This window comes from Cervus canadensis, chromosome 1 (assembly GCF_019320065.1).
Source record: "Cervus canadensis isolate Bull #8, Minnesota chromosome 1, ASM1932006v1, whole genome shotgun sequence".
Taxonomy (NCBI): domain Eukaryota; kingdom Metazoa; phylum Chordata; class Mammalia; order Artiodactyla; family Cervidae; genus Cervus; species Cervus canadensis.
The window spans coordinates 89,428,456-89,450,398 of record NC_057386.1 but is presented as its reverse complement, the minus strand read 5'-3'; the positions used below and the strand labels follow the sequence as shown (position 1 = coordinate 89,450,398).

Genomic DNA, 21,943 nt, shown 5'->3' with positions numbered 1-21,943 from the left:
CAGAAGATATTAAGAAGAGGTGGCAAGAATACACAGAAGAGCTATACAGAAAAGATCTTCATGACCCAGATAACCACGATGGTGTGATCACTCACCTAGAGCCAGACGTTCTGGAATGAGAAGTCAAGTGGGCCTTAGGAAGCATCACTATGAACAAAGCTAGTGGAGGTGATGGAATTCCACTTGAGTTATTTCAAATCCTGAAAGAGGATGCCTTGAAAGTACTGCACTCAATGTGCCAGCAAATATGGAAAATTCAGCAGTGGCCACAGGACTGGAAAAGGTCAGTTTTCATTCCAATCCCAAAGAAAGGCAATGTCAGAAGAATGTTCAAAGTACTGCACAACTGCACTCATCTCACACATTAGCAAAGTAAAGCTCAAAATTCTCCAAGCCAGGCTTCAACAGTATGTGAACCATGAACTTCCAGATATTCAAGCTGGATTTATAAAAGGCAGAGGAACCACAGATCAAATTTCCAACATCCGCTGGATCATCAAAAAATCAAGACAGTTCCAGAAAAACATTTATTTTTGCTTTATTGACTGCACCAAAGCCTTTAACTGTGTGGATATCAACAAACACTGGAAAATTCTTCAAGAGATGGGATTACCAAACTACCTGATCTGCCTCCTGAGCCATCTATATGCAGGTCAAGAAGAAACAGTTAGAACTGGACATGGAACAACAGACTGGTTCCAAATCGGTAGAGAAATACGTCAAGACTATATATTGTCACCCTGCTTATTTAACCTATATGCAGAGTACATCATGCTAAATGCCAGGTTGGATGAAGCATAAGCTGAAATCAAGATTGCCGGGAGAAATATCAATAACCTCAGATAGGCAGATGACACTACCCTTATGACAGAAAGTGAAGAAGAACTAAACAGCTTCTTGATGAAAGTGAAAAAGGAGATTGAAAAAGTTGGCTTAAAACTCAACATTCAAAAAAGTAAGATCATGGCATCCGGTCCCATCACTTCATGGTAAATAGAAGGGGAAACAATGGAAACCATGAGAGATTTTATTTTGGGGGCTCCAAAATCACTGCAGATGGTGACTGCAGCCATGAAATGAAAAGACCCTTGCTCCTTGGAAGAAAAGCTCTGACCAACCTAGATAGCATATTAAAAAGCAGAGACATTACTTTACCAACAAATGTCCGTCTGTCTAGTCAAAGCTATGGTTTTTCCAGTAGTCACGTATGGATGTGAGAGTTGGACTATAAGGAAAGCTGGGCGCTAAAGAATTGATGCTTTTGGACTGTAGTGTTGGAGAAGACTCTTGAGAGTCCCTTGAACTGCAAGGAGATCCAACCAGTCAACCCTAAAGGAAATCAGTCCTGAATATTCATTGGAAGAACTAAAGCTAAAGCTGAAACTCTAATACCTTGGTCACCTGATGTGAACTGACTTACTGAAAAAGATTCATATGCTGGGAAAGATTGAGGGCAGGAGGAGAAGGGGATGACAGAGGATGAGATAGTTGGATGGCATCACCAATGCAATGGACGTGAGTTTGAGTACGTTCCAGGAGTTGGTGATGGACAGGGAAGCCTGGCATGCTGCAGTCCATGGTGTCGCAAAGAGTCGGACACAACTGAGCAACTGAACTGAACTAAGGGAACTTGGATACAAATTTGGATGTAGTATAATTGATATAAGACAAAGGCTGGCAATAAATATACCAATATGGTGCTCATAGTCATCTCTAAATTGAGACATTTGAGTTGAGTTTCCCTCCTCCTTTTTTAAAATTGTCTGAAAATTATTTCATGTGAATTTCTATTATTAATGACATGGGAATTAGTAGACAAGAACTGCTACTTTTCAAATGTTACTGGTACAAACTTTAATTTTCTCAGGCGTGGTGGTTCCTTGGTCAGTTTTGGTGCTTTTTCTAAGAATTTTCCAGTTTTTTTTTTTTTTTTCTTTAATCTTTCTAGGTAAAGCTACTAATGCTACATGCATTGCCCAGTTGGGAATAAATACAACTTTCTCTTTTTTTGTGTTATATTAAAATATACTTCAAGGTGAGATTTATTGTTGGTTTTCTGAAACTGTTTTGAAAATACCATACTGAAGATTATGATTTGTTTAAACTATCCAAATTAAATCTTAAAACAAGTGAAATTACTTATTTTGCTAATAGACGTGGTTAGTTTCTAGATTTATATAACTAACGTCTAGCAAGTCTCAGTTAATACTTTGGAAACATGCAACATGGAGTCCCTGGCCAATTTTCTCAGTGGATTGTATGATATCTTTCTCTGACACTTTATGCGGTGGGTATGATCATAAAGTTTTTGCACATGCACCATATTAAGTATTTCAGAGGGAGAGGTTTGCCTACTTAGTCTCTAATTAGAATTTTTCACTAAACCTTAGAAAATAAAAGTTCATAAATTTAGGGTCTTTGACATTTTGTAATATTTGCACATGGAAATGATCATGTGAAGAACTACACCACCCAAGCAGCAGCTGTAAAAAATAATGTTTTCAAAGAAAGTTTGGAATTAAAATGAAAATGTGAGGCAAAATGAAAAAGTAAAACTTAACATAGCACCAGAATAAAAGATATATAGCTTTTTCATGTATTTTAGAGTAAACATTGAAGTTAAAGATATGAAAAAAGTTTTGTGTAATCAAGTTTCCTGAAGTGTTTACTACAGTGTTTCTAGATTTGTGTGTAAACACATCAAGTCCAAAAGGGCTGTGTGTAAAGTTGGGGATTACTTGCAACATGGATTCTGGCTCTTCCCCAAAGCATTTATAGCTTGTAGGATTCAAACCTTTCATTTTTTTCCATCATTTTCATGACTATCTTTAGGCAGTGATTTAAGTAAAAATGATCTATGGAATTTAGTCTTATCCATTTTCTTGGGTTATTTGTCTCTTGACTTTTTTCTTTCAAATTCCCTTATTATACTTAAATTATCCTTTCTAGGAGTGATTTCACCCTTTCACATTAGTGAAATTACCCTATCATACACCAGTAATCTACAAGTATACTATAAAAGGATAATAATTTAAACACTATTTCAGTCTCCTGACAACTAAGAGTATACTGCCTTGACTCTCATAAGCAATATATTGATAATATATTCATATAATTTTAGAAGTTATTTTGAAAAATACTGTTAATAAATATACATCAGTGGTTGGGTGTGTGCCATATTGCCTACATAACATTTATTTGACCATAAAAATTTCATCCACTTCAATATTCAGCTACTCCTTGGAGCTTTTGTAAGCCTTAAGATAGAAATAATGTACACTTATGTGTATACTGATCCCTTTTCTCACTGTTGTCACAGTGGATGTATTTCTGCATCTTCAAAATTCATACTTCCAATTTAGTTGTCCAGTAAAGGAATGGACGTGTTGCTAAATAAATAGTTGATACAAAGGACATGCTATGCATTCTAAGACAAATTAGCAAAAATTTATTGTTCTATATTTAACTTTTGTATGAAAATTCTTTTAAATAAAGGAAAAATTGATAATAATATTTGAGAAATACAGTTTTGACCCAGCTACTGTTTTTGATTGTCAAATACTGATTTTTATATATTAGCATATGAATGATATTTTAAAACATGTTAAAATGAAATATTTACACCGGTAATCTTACATGAAGATAAAAATGATTATTTCTGAAATAAATGGTCAGTTGCATCATCTTTTATGCATACAAACTTAAAGAAAAAGTGCTCATAAACATGAATTGGTAACCAGTGATTTGTTATTCATGGGTTTTTATGAATATTTGTTAAAAAGATAATTATGCAGATGGTCATTTAGAAAAAATTACCCAGTAACACTTTTTACATGCTTCTGTTTTTCATCTGAATTACTGACATTAATATGTTGATGTTCTTCTTAAGAGTTTAAATTGTGTATTTCATTTTTGAGATAATCGTCAGCATGTAAAGGAATGGATGAATACAATAATTCTGTTTCTCTTAGAAATCATCAAGTCCCTCAGATACATAAACATTCCAGATAGGAAAAATTTTTCAAAGGAGAGCAAGAAAAAATATATGAATATATTTGTACTCTGTAAAAATGCAGGTGTTATTTGTTGCCAAAACTTACATCACTAGATGTGGTTATAAGGTACCCAGAATCATGTTATGATTCCTGCATTCTCAGACAGTTAGATATGCTTTAAACAACTTTGAAATTTTTCAGACTAGTACAAGCAAGGATAACTATTGTTTCATATTTATGTTTTATATTCCAGAGGAAAATACTTTCAAATAAATATTCTTTATTACTTTTTAGTAAATTTTAAAGTCATCAGTGTATATTCACAATCGTGAAGTGATTCACAGGTTGTAGTTTGTTCTCGCCTTTTTTTTTTTAACCTTATAGACAGCTTTTAAACCAACCATCCTTTAAAAAAGATTTCAATATTTACAGGATCATGTGTATATGACAACAAAGGTAATGTCTCTGAAAAGATATTAACTTTATCTAAGGGGATTCCTAACAAGTTAAAGTTACAGAAAAACAGGCATTTTGTTTCATCACATCTAAATTTTATTTTATCAGGATTTAGGAAGGAAGAGTTGGCTGTTGAATATGAAGAACATGGTGACTGGCTACTTGAGAATCACAAAATGATTCTGGTTTTATATATAGTTGGAAATTTTTTAAAAAATTTAAATTCCTTTAAAAAAAAATTCACAGAAGCAGAATTTTATAATATCCTCTTAAGTTAGTTGTTTTAATGCCAGTTGATTTTTCTCTAGGAATAATTTACATGAAGTGATTCATCAATGTATCAATAAATTAATTGCATTAATGTGTGTGTGTGTGTGCATGCACACTTCTACATGAATACACGTGTAGCCATCACTGTTTTCTATGGAAGAGAACATAAATTATAAAATATACTTCCACTGAACTTGTAATTAGGTCATTCTTTTGGAAATTTCCAAATAGATATTTACTATATTAAAGTTTTTTGAGAAATTTTAATTGTAGTTGATAAAATATCAGTTGTAACATAGTAAGCTAAATTCGGTGTCATAATACATAGATTTCAGTCTTAACTGTCACGTAATCATTTACGAGTTCTATTCCTTGACCTTAGTTTATCCCTCAATCTAAAGTAATAATTTTTTAGCAAACTATCATCATATTCAGCACCGTGTTTTGCATGGAGTTAATTCTCAATAAAATGCAATGAATTAAAGGCATTGCATTTAGATAGCTGGAAGATTATGTATATGACACAATTGTGCAGATAACAGAGGAAAAAACACTTAAAAATATTTCTTGTAAGAATTCTTGACCATTCTTGGTGAAACTTTGTCCTTCTGTTTTACTTTCTTCAGATTGGTTGATCAATACAGAGAGAACTTTAAGAGAAATTATCTATTTGCAGACAAAAGAAAAAATGTTGCCTGTCATTTCAGTAAATAAAGAATGTTGTGGGCTTTCAAGCGGTTCTCCCCTGTAGCCACTCATTATGGTATGCCCTAAGAGAATTCAGGATGGAGAAAAACCAGAAGCATTTTGTGCTTTGGATACTAGCCCTAGATGGTTAAGATGCATATCCAAGGAATAATTTCAATGAACCCATATTCTTGCACCTTCCCATACACAGCAATGTACTGAAATCATTAGCTTGAGATGTCTGCTTTTGTGATTAGCAGTAATCTTTTAATGTGTGACTACAGTTGATTTGTTTGTTTTTTCCCAGCAGAAGCTCATATATCCTGGCTCATATACCTCTTTGGCTTAGTTCTTCAGGGTTATCCAAGAGCTATTTCCTGGACTATAGCATCCATAAATACAATATAACTTGCAACTTTTAGGTTGTGTGTTTTTCTTCAGTTCGCATATTATAGAAAATAGCTAATTTATTTTCTCTATATTGTCCTAGTTGACTCAGTAGTAATTTCTTTCCTATAAAAATGTTTTTGACCTTTATTAAATATGTCATCACATAGATCAATTTTGGCAAGATTTAGTGAGATACAATTGTGAGTGCCTGAAATAAATATCCCATAAAGGGACACAATAAAGGGAATGCACATATTAACTACATTTTTTTATTTACTGGGGAACAGTTTCCTTTGATTTCTTTCTCTTTAGTCTCCTAAATTTTCTTCATCCTTCATTGACCACTTCATGCTGTTTAGTCAGTACATAGAAAGGGAACATAAAAGATTAGGTAGACAGAGATAAATAGGAACTTTTAAGTTATTCCCCTTGTTTCCCCTTAATAAGGATTATTTGAATATTCGAGTGCAATTGACTTCTTCCAGCTTTCATGTCCCTAGTTTGCTTGAGGTATTGCTTATGGTTGTCACATCTCCTACTGTGGCTTTAAAAGTGATTTGAAAAGTCTGTTGTTTAAAACTCTGAGGCAGATGTTACTTTTACCACCACAGTCAAGCATGGCTCCTGTGTGTTTGACTTTCAAAATCCCTGCTAAGTTCCTTGCTGAGATCAGAAATGGTTTGTTTATTAAATCTATATCTTTACATAGTGTGGGGGGTCTAGAAAGAAATACCAGTTCTGTGACAGAATCCTGGGGGAATATATACCTACTTAATCTTTCATCCAACACCATTTTCCAGTAACAAAGATGTATGTCTAAATTTATGAAATGAGCAAATAGTGTTTTGGCTTTCATCAGTTTCAAGTTAGTTTATTCACTATCAGGAATTTCCAGAGTAGATGCTAGAGTTGTTTTGGATATAAGGCTGGAATATAATTGTAGCTGATTCACGTAGTTGTGTAGCAGAAACCAGTGCTATGTTGTAAAACAATTATCTTCCAATTAAAAATATTTTTAGAAAGCATATTTTTATTGAATATGTTTGATGTGGTCTATTTGTAATTGATTGATGTGGGGGACGATGTAAACATTTGGTGGCTCTTGATATGGTATACGGGGGGCTCTTTGTATTCTTATTGCAACTTTTCTGTAAGTTGGAACATATATTTAAATTAAAATTGACAAGCAAAAATTATACTAACTGGTGCTTTCTAATTTCTGAGAATTTGGAAATAGCAAAAATATGTTGTATGTGTTGGTGTGGATAAATTTACTGCATGGAAAAATAAAACATGTTAAGGCCATGAAGAACTTTAAAGATCTTTCTAGAGACAAAATAAATCTATTTCCAAATTTACCACTTAATCTATATCCCTAAAAGATCACATTACTGTGGAAAGAAAAAGGGTTTTCAGGGGAAACAGCGACAGAAGGTGAGGGATGTTCTCTGTATTATCACATTTAATCCTCAGAAAAATCCTTATATTATGTCTTATTACCTGATTTTAAGATTAAAAATGAATTCATAAAAATTAAGTAGATTATGTAGAGCCACAAAGTTTATAACTTAGTTTGTATCTAGCAACTGAATCCAAGTGTTTCTGACTCCAATATCCATGTATACCCTCAGTCCCCAAACAAGTCATTTTTAAACTGATTGATAGTTATATTTATTAAAATATATTTTAAAACATATATGTATTCAAATATATTGATGTTCATGTTTGTGTTCATTTGTTTAAGTACAAAGTCAAAAGTTATCTATAATAAAAAGTACATCCTTTCCCCATGCTGTTCCACGTTCTTACTAATTCATATTCCCAGTGATAGTCTAACCATGTATAAACATACAAGTAATTATCATTTTTACTTGTTTATATAAAAATCTTACTTTTAATTTACTTAATATGTCTAAACATGTACGTACAAGTATTTATCACTTTTACTTGTTTACATAAAAATCTTACTCTTAATTTACTTAACAATGTATCTAAACATGCATTTCAGTAAGGTGTTCTGTAGCTCTTAATACATATTGTTGTTGCTGCTGTTCAGTCGCTCAGTCATGTCCGACTCTTTGCGACCCCGTGGACTGCAGCATGCCAGGCTTCCTGATCCTTCACCATCTCCCAGAGTTTGTTCAAACTCATGTCCATTGAGTCAGTGATGCCATTGGAACATCTCATCCTCTGTTGCCCCCTTCTCTTCCTTCCATCAGTCTTTCCCAGCATCTGGTTCTTTTTCAGAGTCAGCTCTTCGCATCAGGTGGCCAAAGTAGTAGAGTTTCAGCTGCACTGAATATCCTGGTTGATTTCCTTTAGGATTGACTGGTTTGATCTCCTTGCTGTCCAAGGGACTCTCAAGAGTCTTATCCAGCATCACAGTTTGAAAGCATCAACCCATATTTTAGAATAAGGTCTCCAGTTGATATTCAGTTTGGTTGCTCCCACACTTTCAGAATCAAACATTGCTACAGTGAATATCCTTTAGTCTCACAGGCTTCCCAGGTGGCTCAGTGGTAAGAACCCACCTGACAATGCAGGAGATGAGATTTAGGAGATTTAGGTTTGATCCCTGGGTCTGGAAGATCCTCTAAAGAAGGAAATGGCAACCCACTTCTGTGTTCTTGCTTGAGAAATTCCATGGACAGAGGATTCTGGTGGGCTACAGTCCATGGAGTCTCAAAGAGTCAGACACAAGTGAGCACACACACATGTAAGTACTTCTATAAAAGTATACTACAATTAAAATTTCTTTATGCCAAAAAAATATGCCGTTGTAGTTTGAGAAATGCCTGCTAAAGATAATGTACTGTTTTACTTGCCCCAAATATACATTTGAGAATGTCTGTTTCCCCTCAACGTTACAAATTGATATAGAATTTTTTTCTCATTGTGTTTTAATTTGCTATTCTCTTAAATTTCATAAGGAAACACAGTTTTTGTATCATGAATTTAAAAGGCTATCTATTTCCTTTTGGGTAAGTCTTTATTCATGATTTTGGACTATTTTATTCTTGTCAAAATATGTTTTTGGTTTTTTCCAAGTCCTTTATATCTTAAGTACATTTTACTGATATTAATCCCCCTCAAACTCATATCATTAATATTTTAAGTTGGTGTTTTGGTTTTTCAGTGTCTACATAATATCTTTTATGGAGAATTTAAAAATATTTATTAAATAACACTTACCAGTCTTTTCTGTTATGAATGAATGGGTACCATCCCTAGAAAGGATTTCTTTGCTCTCATATAAAATGTAAGTTTTTGGCACTTCCTTTATTCTTTCTTTACTTACATTAAACTTTTTTATTTTTCTAGTTCTTTTGCTTGTCAGCTAGCCTAGTTTATTTATTTCCTATTATTACAGTGTATTTATTTCCTATTATAGTATAATAGGAACTTTATTATAACTACAATAAATGGTGCAGTTATCTGTACACCATTTCTATGATCTTTTGATCATATGCCAATTTTTTTTAATCCATATGCCAATTTTTTTAAAATCCATATGCCAATTTTTTTTTAATCCATAAATTTGGGTCTATTTCTGGTCTTTGTTTTATCCAATGAATTCTTCCTTCAGAAACTACTCATAGAAGCAGGCATATGTGACTAACCAGGAGGTGAAGCCGCTGGTGTGAGCTGACATGATGTGTCGCCTCTGCCCAGCATGTCAGCTCTGCGCTGCAAGGGGAGATGCTGCCACCAATTCTCAGGGCAGGGAAAGATAAAGAGTTTAGAGGAGGCAGCATGTTCCTGTGGGCAGTTCTCTGCGGCTCTGAAACCACCACTACTCTACACTTTACTGGCTCTCCAGGCCTTGCTTGGCCAAATTCTCAGACTGAAAAAGACAAAACTGGTTCTGTGCTCTTCTTGCCCTCAGAGAGTCTGCAACATCTGCAAATACAAACAAACTTTGTCTTTCTACCTCTGCACCAGGAGCAAAAATTAATTGCTTTGCTTCATAATATATTTCAGGAGGTCCATGAATCAAGGTAAATTGGAAGTGGTCAAGCAGGAGATGGCAAGAATGAACATCAACATTTTAGGAATCAGTGAACTAAAATGGACTGGAATGGGTGAATTTAACTCAGATGACCATTATATCTACTAGTGTGGGCAAAAATCCCTTAGAAGAAATGGAGTAGCCATCATAGTCAAAAAAAGAGTCCAAAATGCAGTACTTGGATGCAATCTCAAAAACGACAGAAGGATCTCTGTTCATTGCCAAGGCAAACTATTCAATATCACAGTAGTCCAAGTCTATGTATGCCCCAACCAGTAATGCTGAAGAAGCTGAAGTTGAATATTTCTATGAAGACCGTCAAGACCTTCTAGAATTAACACCCAAAAAAGATGTCCTCTTCATTACAGGGGACTGGAATGCAAAAGTAGGAAACAAGAGATACCTGGAGTAACAGGCAAATTTGGCCTTGGAAGGGAAAATTAAACAGGGAAAAGGCTAATAGAGTTTTGCCAAGAGAACACACTGGTCATAGCAAACACCCTCTTCCAACAACACAAGAGAAGGCTCTACACATGGACATCACCAGATGGCCAACACCGAAATCAGATTGATTATATACTTTGCACCCAAAGATGGAAAAGCTCAATGTAGTCAGCAAAAACAAGACCAGGAGCTGACTGTAGCTCAGATCATGAACTCCTTATTGCCAAATTCAGATATAAATTAAAGAAAGTAGGGAAAACCACTGGACCATTCATGTGTGACCTAAATCAAACCTCTTATGATTATACAATGGTAGTAACAAATAGAGATTCAAGGGATTAGATCTGATAGACAGAGTGCCTGAACAACTATGGACGGAAGTTCATGACATTGTACAGGAGGCAGTGATCAACACCATCCTCAAGAAAAAGAAATGCAAAAAGGCAAAATGGTTGTCTGAGGAGGCCTTAAAAATAGCTGAGAAAAGAAGAGAGGTGAAAGGCAAAGGAGAAAAGGAAAGATATACTCATTTGAATGCAGAGTTCCAAAGAATAGCAAGGAGAGATAAGAAAGCCTTCCTCAGCAATCAATGCAAAGAAAGAGAGAAAAACAATAGAATGTGAAAGACTAGAGATCTCTTCAAGAAAATTAGAGATACAATGGGAAGTTTTCATGTAAAAATGGGCACAATAAAGGACAGAAATTGTATGGACCAGACAGAAGCAGAAGATATTAAGAAGAGGTGGCAAGAATACACAGAAGAACTATACCAAAAAGATCTTCATGACTGAGATAACCATGATGGTGTGATCACTCACCTAGAGCCAGATATCCTGGAATGCGAAGTCAAGTGGACCTTCGGAAATGTCACTACAAACAAAGCTAGTGGAGGTAATGGAATTCCAGTTGAGCTATTTCAAATTCTAAAAGGTGATGGATGCTGTGAAAGTGCTGCACTCAATGTGCCAGCAGATTTGGAATACTCAGCAGTGGCCACAGGAATGGAAAAGATGAGTTTTCATTCCAATCCCAAAGAAAGGCAATCCCAAAGAATGCTCAAACTACCACACAATTGCACTCACCTCACACCTTAGCAAAGTAATGCTCAAAATTCTCCAAGCCAGGCTTCAACAGTACATGAACTGTGAACTTCCATATGTTCAAGCTAGATTTAGAAAAGGCAGAGGAACCAGAGATCAAATTGTCAACATCTACTGAATCACCAAAAAAGCATAAGAGTTCCAGAAAAACATCTACTTCTGCTTTTTTGATTATGCCAAAGCCTTTGACTCTGTGCATCACAACAAACTGTGAAAAATTCTTAAAGGGATAGGAATACCAGAACACCTGACCTGCCTCCTGAGAAATCTGTATGCAGATCAAGAAGTAACAGTTAGAACCAGACATGCAACCATAGACTGGTTTCAAATCGGGAAAGGAGTATGTCAAGGCTGTATATTGTCACCCTGCTTATTTAACTTATATGCAGAGTACATCACACGAAATGCCAGCCTGGATGAAGCTCAAGTTGGAATCAAGATTGCTGCAGAAATGTCAATAACCTCACATATGTGGATGACACCACACTTATGGCAGAAAGCAAAGAAGAACTAAACAGCCTCTTGATGAAAGTGAAAGAGGAGAGTGAAGAAGTTGGCTTAAAACTCAACATTCAGAAAACTAAGATCATTTTATCTGGTTGCATCACTTCATGGCTAATAGATGGGGAAATAATGGAAACAGTGACAGACTTTCTTTACTTGGTTTCCAAGATCACTGCAGTTGGTAACTACAGCCATGAAATTAAAAGACACTCCTTGGAAGAAAAGCTATGACCAACCTAGACAGCATATTAAAAAGCAGAGACGTTCTTTGCCAACAAAGGTACATCTAGTCAAGGCTATGGTTTTTGCAGTAGTCATGTAAGGATGTGAGAGTTGGACTATAAAGAAACCTGTTGGTGGGAATGCAAACTAGTACAGCCACTATGGAGAACAGTGTGGAGATTCCTTAAAAAACTGGAAATAGAACTGCCATATGACCCAGCAATCCCACTCCTGGGCATACACACTGAGGAAACCAGATCTGAAAGAGACACGTGTACCCCAATGTTCATTGCAGCACTGTTTATAATAGCCAGCACATGCAAGCAACCTAGATGCCCATCAGCAGACGAATGGATAAGGAAGCTGTGGTACATATACACAACAGACTATTACTCAGCCATTAAAAAGAATTCATTTGAATCAGTTCTAATGAGATGGATGAAACTGGAGACCATTATACGGAGTGAAGTGAGCCAGAAAGATAAACACCAATACAGTATACTAACGCATATATATGGAATTTAGAAAGATGGTAATGATAACCCTATATGCAAAACAGAAAAAGAGACACAGATGTACAGAACAGACTTTGGGACTCTGTGGGAGAAGGCAAGGGTGGGATGTTCTGAGAGAATAGCATTGAAACAAGTATACTATCAAGGGTGAAACAGATCACCAGCCCAGGTTGGATGCATGAGACAAGTGCTCGGGGCTGGTGCACTGGGAAGACCCAGAGGGATGTGATGGGGAGGGAGGCTGGAGGAGGGATCGGGATGGGGAACACATGTAAATTCAAGGCTGATTCATGTCAATGTATGGCAAAAATCGCTACAATATTGTAAAGTAATTAGCCTCCAACTAATAAAAATAAATGGGAAAAAAAAAAAAAGAAACCTTAATGCTGAAGATTTGATGCTTTTGAACTGTGGTGTTGGAGAAGACTTGAGAGTCCCTTGGACTGCAAGGAGATCAAACCAGTCCATCCTAAAGGAAATCAGTCTTGAATATTCATTGGAAGGCCTGTTGCTGAAACTGAAGCTCCAATACTGTGGCCACCTTATTCAAAGAACTGAGTCATTGGTAAAGACCCTGATGATGGGAAAGATTGAAGGCAGGAGGAGAAGGTGATGACAGAGGATGAGATGGTTGGATGGCATCACCAACTCGATGGTCATGAGTTTGAGTAAGCTCCTGGAGTGGTGATGGACAGGGAAGCCTGGCGTGCTGCAGTCCATGGGGTCACAAAGAGTCGGACATCACTGAGTGGCTGAACTGTACTGATGATACATATATAATATAGTATATGTTATCTTATCTCTTGTTTACCTTTTATTCTTCCCCTCATAACTCCTTTCCAGCATTTTTCTGATTATTCTTACACATTCACCAAATTAATGCTATAAATATCTATTATTCCTAAAAATTTGTATGAATAACTTTAATGATATCTCATTAAGCTGAAAAATAATCTCAGAAGTATTATCTGTAAAATTCGAAGTCCATGATTTTAAGAAAAGCGTTCAATATCTTTCAGTTTAGTCAGAGTTCTTGTCCCATTGTTAGCATTTTATAATTTTCTTTTTAAGTTTACACCTGAGGCTCTTTGCCTTTCTGCTGTGTTTAATATTGATAGGTTTTGCTGTTCTAAATGGTTACAGGCTTAGCATTTACCCAGTGGGTTAAATTCAGTAACTTCCTTAAGCTTCAGTTTATGCTGCTGTCCTTGGCTGTCGCTTTTGGGAAGGTTCTAAATCCCTGAGTAGCCATACAAGGTCAAATAAGAATTGGGAAATATAGGTTCATGTTGAAGATATCATGACAATGTATACAAAATATTCACACTAAGAAATTGCCTTCTTTTGCTGTAGTTGTTTTTAATGAAGCTGATGCCCATGCCTAAGAAATAATTAGCAGTGTGTTGGGGACTCAAAGAAAAAGGCTGGGCTTGAGATGAAGGATTTAGTTCTGGAATCTGGACATGTTAATTAGTTATGGATATGAATTAAAAGGGGTAGTATTTAAGAAGACATCACATAGGCTGATTTCATACCTTATTATGAAAAGAGTTATAATAAGGAGTCCTATGTCTTGACATTTATGCAGAAACCAAGAGTATATCACTGTTTATTAGGCACAGGCTGTGAGTCTGGTTGGATAGTCCAGGAGGGGACAGAAACCTAAAAAACTTCACGACATCCCCCAACAAACACAAAAAGTAAATGATCTAAAAACAAACCAAGAAAAATTAGTTTAACTTCCACAAATATCTTAGTACTATCTTAAACGCCCCCAGATGAGGAAATTAGAGCTAAAAAGTTAGTGAAAACTACTAATGTAATTGTTTTCCCTGTCATATGTTATGCTGGCTTGGAAACTGAAATACTCATTGGTCACTGCATCAAGCTCTGAGAGAATAAATTGGAGCTAGGGGAAATATGCACATAGAACTGTAGCTCTGTCTCTGCACTTTATTCCTTGTAGCTTCCCCAGTGGACTTTCTTTCCTAGAAACTACAGATATCTGTTCTGCAAATATATTCAACTTTGCTCCAGGAGTCACCACTGTAATGACTTTCATTACAGATCCAAAAGACAAGCCAGAATGTGTTTTTGCTGTATTACAATGGAAATTCCTATTTAATGTCACAATTCTCCATTCAGACCAAAAGAAAAATTTGAAAAATAAATACCCCATGTAACCAAAGTCCAAATGCGAGCCTACTTGAAAATGCATTTGTTTAATTTACAAACATATTTAGAGATATACCAAGTATCTCTATATGGAACTGAATTACTTAGTATGTAATATCTTTATTTTAAGCTTTCTGTGGTATTTAAGGCATTTGCTGTGAATCAGCTTTATAAATGAAGCCTTCTGTACAATGCCACTTTCTGACGGGGCTCTGAAGTAATGTGGGAAAATAGAGTCAACAATATAAACAAACAACGTAGTTCATTCACTTAATAAATATTTATAGTTGGTATTTTTCTAGACTGTCAGTTCAGTTCAGTTCAGTTGCTCAGTCGTGTCCAACTCTTTGCGACCCCATGAACTGCAGTACGCCAGGCCTCCCTATACATCACCAACTCCCAGAGCTTACTCAAACTCATGTCCATTGAGTCGGTGATGCCATCTAACCATCTCATCCTGTGTCGTCACCTTCTCCTCCTGCCTTCAATCTTTCGCAACATCAGGGTCTTTTCAAATGAGTCAGCTCTTCTAATCAGGTGGCCAAAATATTGGAGTTTCAGCTTCAGCATCAGTCCTTCCAATGAACACTCAGGACTGATCTCCTTTAGGATGGACTGGTTGGATCTCCTTGCAGTCCAAGGGACTCTCAAGAGTCTTCTCCAACACCACAGTTCAAAAGCATCAATTCTTCGGCACTCAGCTTTCTTTATAGTCCAAATCTCACATTCATACATGACTGCTGGAAAAACCATAGCCTTGACTAGATGGACCTTTGTTGGCAAAGTAATGTCTCTGCTTTTTAATATGCTGTCTAGTTTGGTCATAACTTTCCTTCCAAGGAGTAAGTGTCTTTTAATTTCATGACTGCAGTCACCATCTTCAAAGTTCTCTAACTGAAGAGGACTTCATACATAGGGGGCTTACTGTAGTCTACAAGTTATTTTGCTCTTATTATAGTCCACGTGACTCTTCCCCCTTCCCTTTAATCACAGTTCAGTTTTTTAATCTTAATACAAATGTGACAGAGAATTTTTCTCAAAGTTAATGTTCAGCCCTGTATAAAATTTGACTAGCATTAACAATTATACAAAGTTTTAGCATTGCAGGTGGATTCTTTACTATCTGAGCCACTAGGGAAGCCCTTAGAAAGTGACAGGTAATTAAAAATAATACTGTAAACTTTATTGTATAATTCTGTTCTCCCAGCTCAGTAATATGGACAGGAGTTTTCTCAGCTTGTAGAAAGCAAAGAGATTAGTGTTCATATGTTTAAAAAAATGATTACTCAAAGCAATTTAGCTGTCAAGTGACAGAACCAGAACTATAATCCAAATAGTCTAACCCTTAGTTTTATAGTCTCTCTACCTAATAGTAGGGCTTCTCTGGTGGAACAGTGGTAAAGAATCTGCCTGTCAATATAGGAGACACAGGTTCAATTCCTAGGTCAGGAAGATCCCCTGGAGAAGGAAATAGTAACCCATTCCATTATTCTTGCCTGGGAAATCCCACGGACAGAGGAACCTGGTGGGCTGCAGTCCATGGGGTCGCAAAGTCAGACATGACTTAGAGACTAAACAACACCCATCTAATGGTACGCAAATATATTTAAGAGTATTATGGATTGCTGATCATTTTTTTGGTTTTGGTTTATGTATTTTTAAAAACTCTATCTGTTATATGGTCACTGCTTCAGGAATTAGTTTTGAACATTAAGATTAGAAAAAAATCTAAGTGTCTGTTGTTTCAAGGAACAGAAACTAAGACCAGCCCAAATATAGAATTTACTGAAAAGGCAGCAGGAGGTTCACAGGAAAAGTCACACGTGTGACTTTTGGAGGGTTTAGCATATCAGGATATGAGGTGGCGAATGTCTGTCTCCGTTCCAGAAGGAAACATAGTCTCTTTTCTACTCCTATCTGCAGATGTGATTTTTCTACTGACTCAGAGTCTATGTTTTTCCTTAACTTTACTTATGTTTATTGTGGTGCTATTTCAAGCCTTGACTCTCAGTGAAACTTCAGCTCCAGGGCCTATTACTGTATGTATTTCTGAGTTGATTTTTTTTTTTTTTTTAAAGATGAGACCACTCCTTAGCCGGTCAATTTGTTCACTCTGTTAAGGTTAAATATATACTATAGCCTAATTTGATGTGACCAAAAGGATGGATCTCATAGTTTAAACATGGGTTCCTAGCATATCTCTTACAAATAACTTGGCTTTTCAGAGAAACTGATATGAAGGATTATAAAATTTTGTTAGCTGAAAAAATTCTGCCTTAGAAATTTATTGTCCCTAAGAGGCCATGTTATCCACATGTCTGACTGTACTTCTCTCTTCACTTTTGCTTCAGTAGACATGCTTTCAGATGAAAGGGCTCAGAAAACATTTGGTAAATGTGTTCTTCTGGATAAGGTCAGACTACTTTGCACCTAAGGAATTTCTAATAAAATCAGTAGCCAGAATAAGATTTTATAAAGCAAAAACATGTGAACCATGACTGACAAAACTATGTGAGATGTGACTGACAAAAGCATTAGCCAGGATTTCTTGGGAGGAAATCAGCTAAGTTTGGGCAAAACTACTATGATTTTAGCAGATATGAGCATATGAATCATTCAGAACTAGCAACTTTTGATTATCATGGATTTTATTTTCTTAACATTTCATCTAGAAATAATAGACTTATTGATACACTGGAAATGAATTAAAAGAATGCCTGCTTGTACTTTACACTGAGATTCCTCAAATATGAACAGTTTACCACACAAAATACATAGAGTCCATGAAACTTTCTGAACCATTTCAAAATAAACGACAGACATGGCTCTTCCTGCCCTTAATTTCCTAGAAACAAGGACTCTCTTGCATAACCAAAGTACAATTATAAAAATCAGAAAGACACCACTGACATAATAAAATGACCTAATCTATAAATATTATTCAAGTTTTGACTGTTTTCTCTACTAATGTCCTTTACTTGGTCAACGATTCTGTCCATATTCACATGAGACTGTGATGCTGTTTAATCTCCTTTAATTTGGAACAGATCTTCAGTATGTCTTTTAAGATCTCGATTTTTATGTGAAATATAGACTGTCTCTAAGTTTAGTTTTATTTCCCTATAATTATGTTCAGATTTTGTATTTTGATGGAGTGCCACAGAAGTGATTTTATACTCTCAGTATATCATATCAGAAAACATGCTGTTGATTTGTCCCACTACTAATTATTATAAATTGATCACTCAATGATGGTGATATCTGCAAGATTTCTCTACTATAAATTTACTGTATTTTCTTTGCACTCAATTAGTATATTGAGAGGTGATACTTTGTGATTACATTTAACCCTTGAATAATGCAGGATTAGGGGCCCCCACCCTCCAGACAGTCAAAAATCCATGTATAAGTTATAACTGACCCTTCATATCTTAGTTTCTCCATATCTGAAGTTCTGCATCCTTAGATTCAAAAAACCATGCATTGGATCATGTATTACCATAGTACCATGTACTACTGGAAAAAGTCTGCATATACATGGACTCATTCAGTTCAAATTCATGTTGTTCAAGGGTCAGCTTATAGAGGTTTTTAATCATGCTTTCATCTCCTAATATTACCAGGAGTGATGGTGATTTTGTAGGTCAGTGTGCTTCAGATATTCTGGACTAGTCCTTAATCTAGAGCAGAATGATTATTTCCCAATTTTAAAAAATGAATCTCAAATTTTGTTTCTAAGCAATTTGCCATTCTACTTTCTTAATGATATACACTGCTCTAGTAACTGCAAGCAAGTTTTCAGGGGAGGGATCTCTCCCTAGCCTATCCAGTAATTTGAAAGATCCATGTATTTAGCATTTTCTTTAAACTCCATTTTATACTTTTTGTCTTTGTTTTGGGTTAGTTGTGGTCTTTGTTTGTTTTCCCTGTGTTGTTATTTTTTTCCTCCAAGTAGCAAATCAGGTGTAAGAATTTACCCATTTATTCAATAATGCCAGGCCAAACAGTGCTACAAATATGAATTCTGAATGTAGCAGAAACTTGTTTACTTTGACTAATCATTTTTTCCTGTAAGACCTTATAGCTTTTGCCTTCTGGGACCCCACCTTTGCATTTTGGTCTGAGATCATCTTTACATGAGCTCTTCTTCTCCATCTATATCTATACAGGAGCAGATGCTTTAAACAAACTTCCTGAATTATTCTTTGATGTTAACCTAAAAATCCTCATTCTCTATGGCATAATTCATCAGGGTAGAATCAGAATTTCCCTGATTCAACAGTAGCAGACTCTTAATCTCATAATCTCATTATGACTTTGAGTCAGTAGTATGGCAGAATCTACAAAGATATATATAATAATGTTTTAAAGCCAAGATATGGAAACATTATTTAATTAAAAAAATATTGCCCTAATCTGAAAATAACAGAGACAAGTTTAGATGTGCACTATTTTTTACTGTAGGGTCACATCCCCTAAACCTGTCTCTAGAGTACCACAGCTTCTGTTCATATAGGTAAACTACAGGGTGTTAAAAATGTTTGTGAACTTGCTTGGGTCAGCATAATTCAGGTTCATCTAGTCTTAGGTTAGCATAACTAGGGGGTGAACCAATCTTGCTGAAGCTCTGAAGTGGCAAGTTTGGAATACATATAGAATAGTCACAGTGGGGGTTAAACAATTAAGGACTTTGAGGTTATTGTGTTGGAAATTGTAAATTTCTAGTATTCATTTCTAAGTTTTATCTGAGAAATATAAACAATATGAGTGGTTTACCCTCAACCTGTGTGAGTAAACCATAATTTGTCATGGAAATTGGTGCCCTTTATGCACATGCATACCTTGTTTCTTTGTTCTGTGCCTTATTGTGCTTTGCAGGTATTGTGTTATTGCTATTTGAAGGTTTTTGGTACTGCTCTGCAAAAACATCAATCACTATAAAAAATATAATAATAACATAAAACATTAAACATTGCAGGATACAGAAACACACAGTGAGCAAATGTTTTTGAAAAAAATAATGCCAAAAGATGCTTTTGCAGAGTGGTACCAAAAACCTTCAACTAATCTAGCTAAGATATTTAATGAACACAGTTACACTAAATAGCAGATTTTCAATATAAAGGAAATAGTGTTTATTGGAAACTGATGCCATCCAGAACTTTCATAGCTAGCAAGGAATTCATAGCTAGAGAGGAAAAGTCAATGCCATTGGCTCCAAGCCTTCAAAGGAGAGGCTAACTCTCTTCTTAGAGGCTAATGCAACTGGTGACTTTAAGTTGAATCCAGTGCTTATTTACTACCACTAAAATCCAAAGTCTACTAATTTACTCTTAAATCTGCTAAATCTACTCTGTTCTCTGTAAATGTAACAAAGAAGTCTGGATGACAACACATCTGTTTTCAGCATGGTTTACTGAATATTTACAGCCCATTGTTGAGACCTGCTCCTCAGGGGGCAAAAAAAAAAAAAAAAAAAAAAAATAGATTGCTTTCAAAATATTGCTACTCATGGATAATGCACACAGTCACCCAAGAACTCTGATGGAGATGTACAAGATTAATGTGCTTTTATGCATGTTAACACAACATCCATTCTACAGTCTATGAATCAGGGAGATTTATACTCTCATGTTTTATTATTTAAGAAATAAATACATTTCAGGAGGCTATAACTGCTGTAGAGAGTGATTGACCTCATGAATCCAGACAAAGTCAATTGAAAACCTTCTAGAAAGGATTCACCATTATAGATGCCATTTAGAAACATTTGTAATTTGTGGAACAAGGTCAAAATATCAACATTAACAAGAGTTTGGAAGAATTTGAATCCAAACACCATCCACTGATGACTTTGAGGGGTTCAAGACTTCATGGAGGAAATAACTTCAACTGTGATGAGAATAACTAGAGAACAAGAATTAGAAGTGGAGCCTGAAGACATGAGTGAATTGCTGCAATTTCATGAAGAGTTGTTTGTTATGAGTGAGCAAAGAAAGCCATTTCCTGGGAAGGAATCTACCTCTAGTGAAGATGCTATGAAGATTGTTGAGGTGACAACAAAGGATTTAGAGTATTATGTAAACTTAGTTGATAAAACATTATCATGGATTGATAGGATTGACTCCAGTTTAGAAAGAAGTTCTACTATGCGTGCAAAGCTATCAAACAAGTATTGCATGCTACAGAGGAGTCATTTTAGAGAAAGGAAGGGTCAGTTGATTTGCCAAACTTCACTGCTGTATTATTTTTTTAAAAATTGCCACTGCCACCCTTTCAGCAGCCACCACCCTGATGGGTTAGTAGTCATCAACATGGAGGCAAAACACTCCACCAGCCAAAAGATTAGGACTTCTTGAAGGCTCAGATGATGGTTAGCATTTTTTAACAATAAGGTATTTAAAATTTAAGATATGTACATTTTTAGACATAATGATATTGCATACTTAGTATAGTATACAGTACAGTATAAACACCAGCAAGACGGTAGGCGCTGGAGCAGTGGCTGCACGGTGCTGGAGCAACTTTGAGGAGATATCCCGTGTCCAGGGGCAGAGAAGAAGCCCCACCAAGACAGTAGGAGGGGCGAAATCGCGTTTAGAGTCAAACCCCATACCTGCCAGAGATGCTCAGAGGGTTCAAACCTTGTGTGCACCAGGACTCAGAGACCTCACAGAGGCTGAGACAGAACTCTGAGTGTCTCCTGCAGAGGTATAGGTCAGCAGTGGACTGCTGCAGGGACAGGGGTTCTGGGTGCAGTAGACCTGGGTATGGCATAAGCCCTCTTGGAGGAGATTGCCATTAACCGCACCATGGAGCTGCCAGAACTTATACAGGACTGGAAAAACAGACTCTTGGAGGGCACAAATAGAACCATGTGCCCACCAGGACCCAGAAAAAAGGAGCAGTGACCCCACAAGAGACTGACCTAGACTTGCCTGTGAGTGTCCAAAGGCATGGGTTGGTGGTGGCCTGCTGCGGGGTTGGGGGCACCGAGTGTAGCAATGCATGCATGGGACCTTTTGAAGGAGGTCATCACTATCTTCATTATCTCCACCATAGTTTGGCCTCAGGTCAAATAACAAGGAGGGAACACAGCCCCACCCTTCAACAGAAAATTGGATTAAAGATTTACTGAGCATGGCCCCATGTCAAAGCTATGGTTTTTGCAGTAGT

At 36.1% G+C, this 21,943-nt stretch overlaps 1 long non-coding RNA gene across 1 annotated transcript; it reads right to left on the bottom strand.

The window, feature by feature from the left end:
- Window positions 1-973: 973 nt before the first annotated feature.
- Window positions 974-12,146, bottom strand: LOC122455161. Its single transcript, XR_006273605.1, has 3 exons — window positions 12,064-12,146; window positions 7,600-7,602; window positions 974-1,087 (listed from the first exon to the last, which is right to left on the bottom strand). It is a non-coding gene; the product is annotated as an uncharacterized LOC122455161 (long non-coding RNA).
- Between the last annotated feature and the right edge of the window lie 9,797 nt (window positions 12,147-21,943).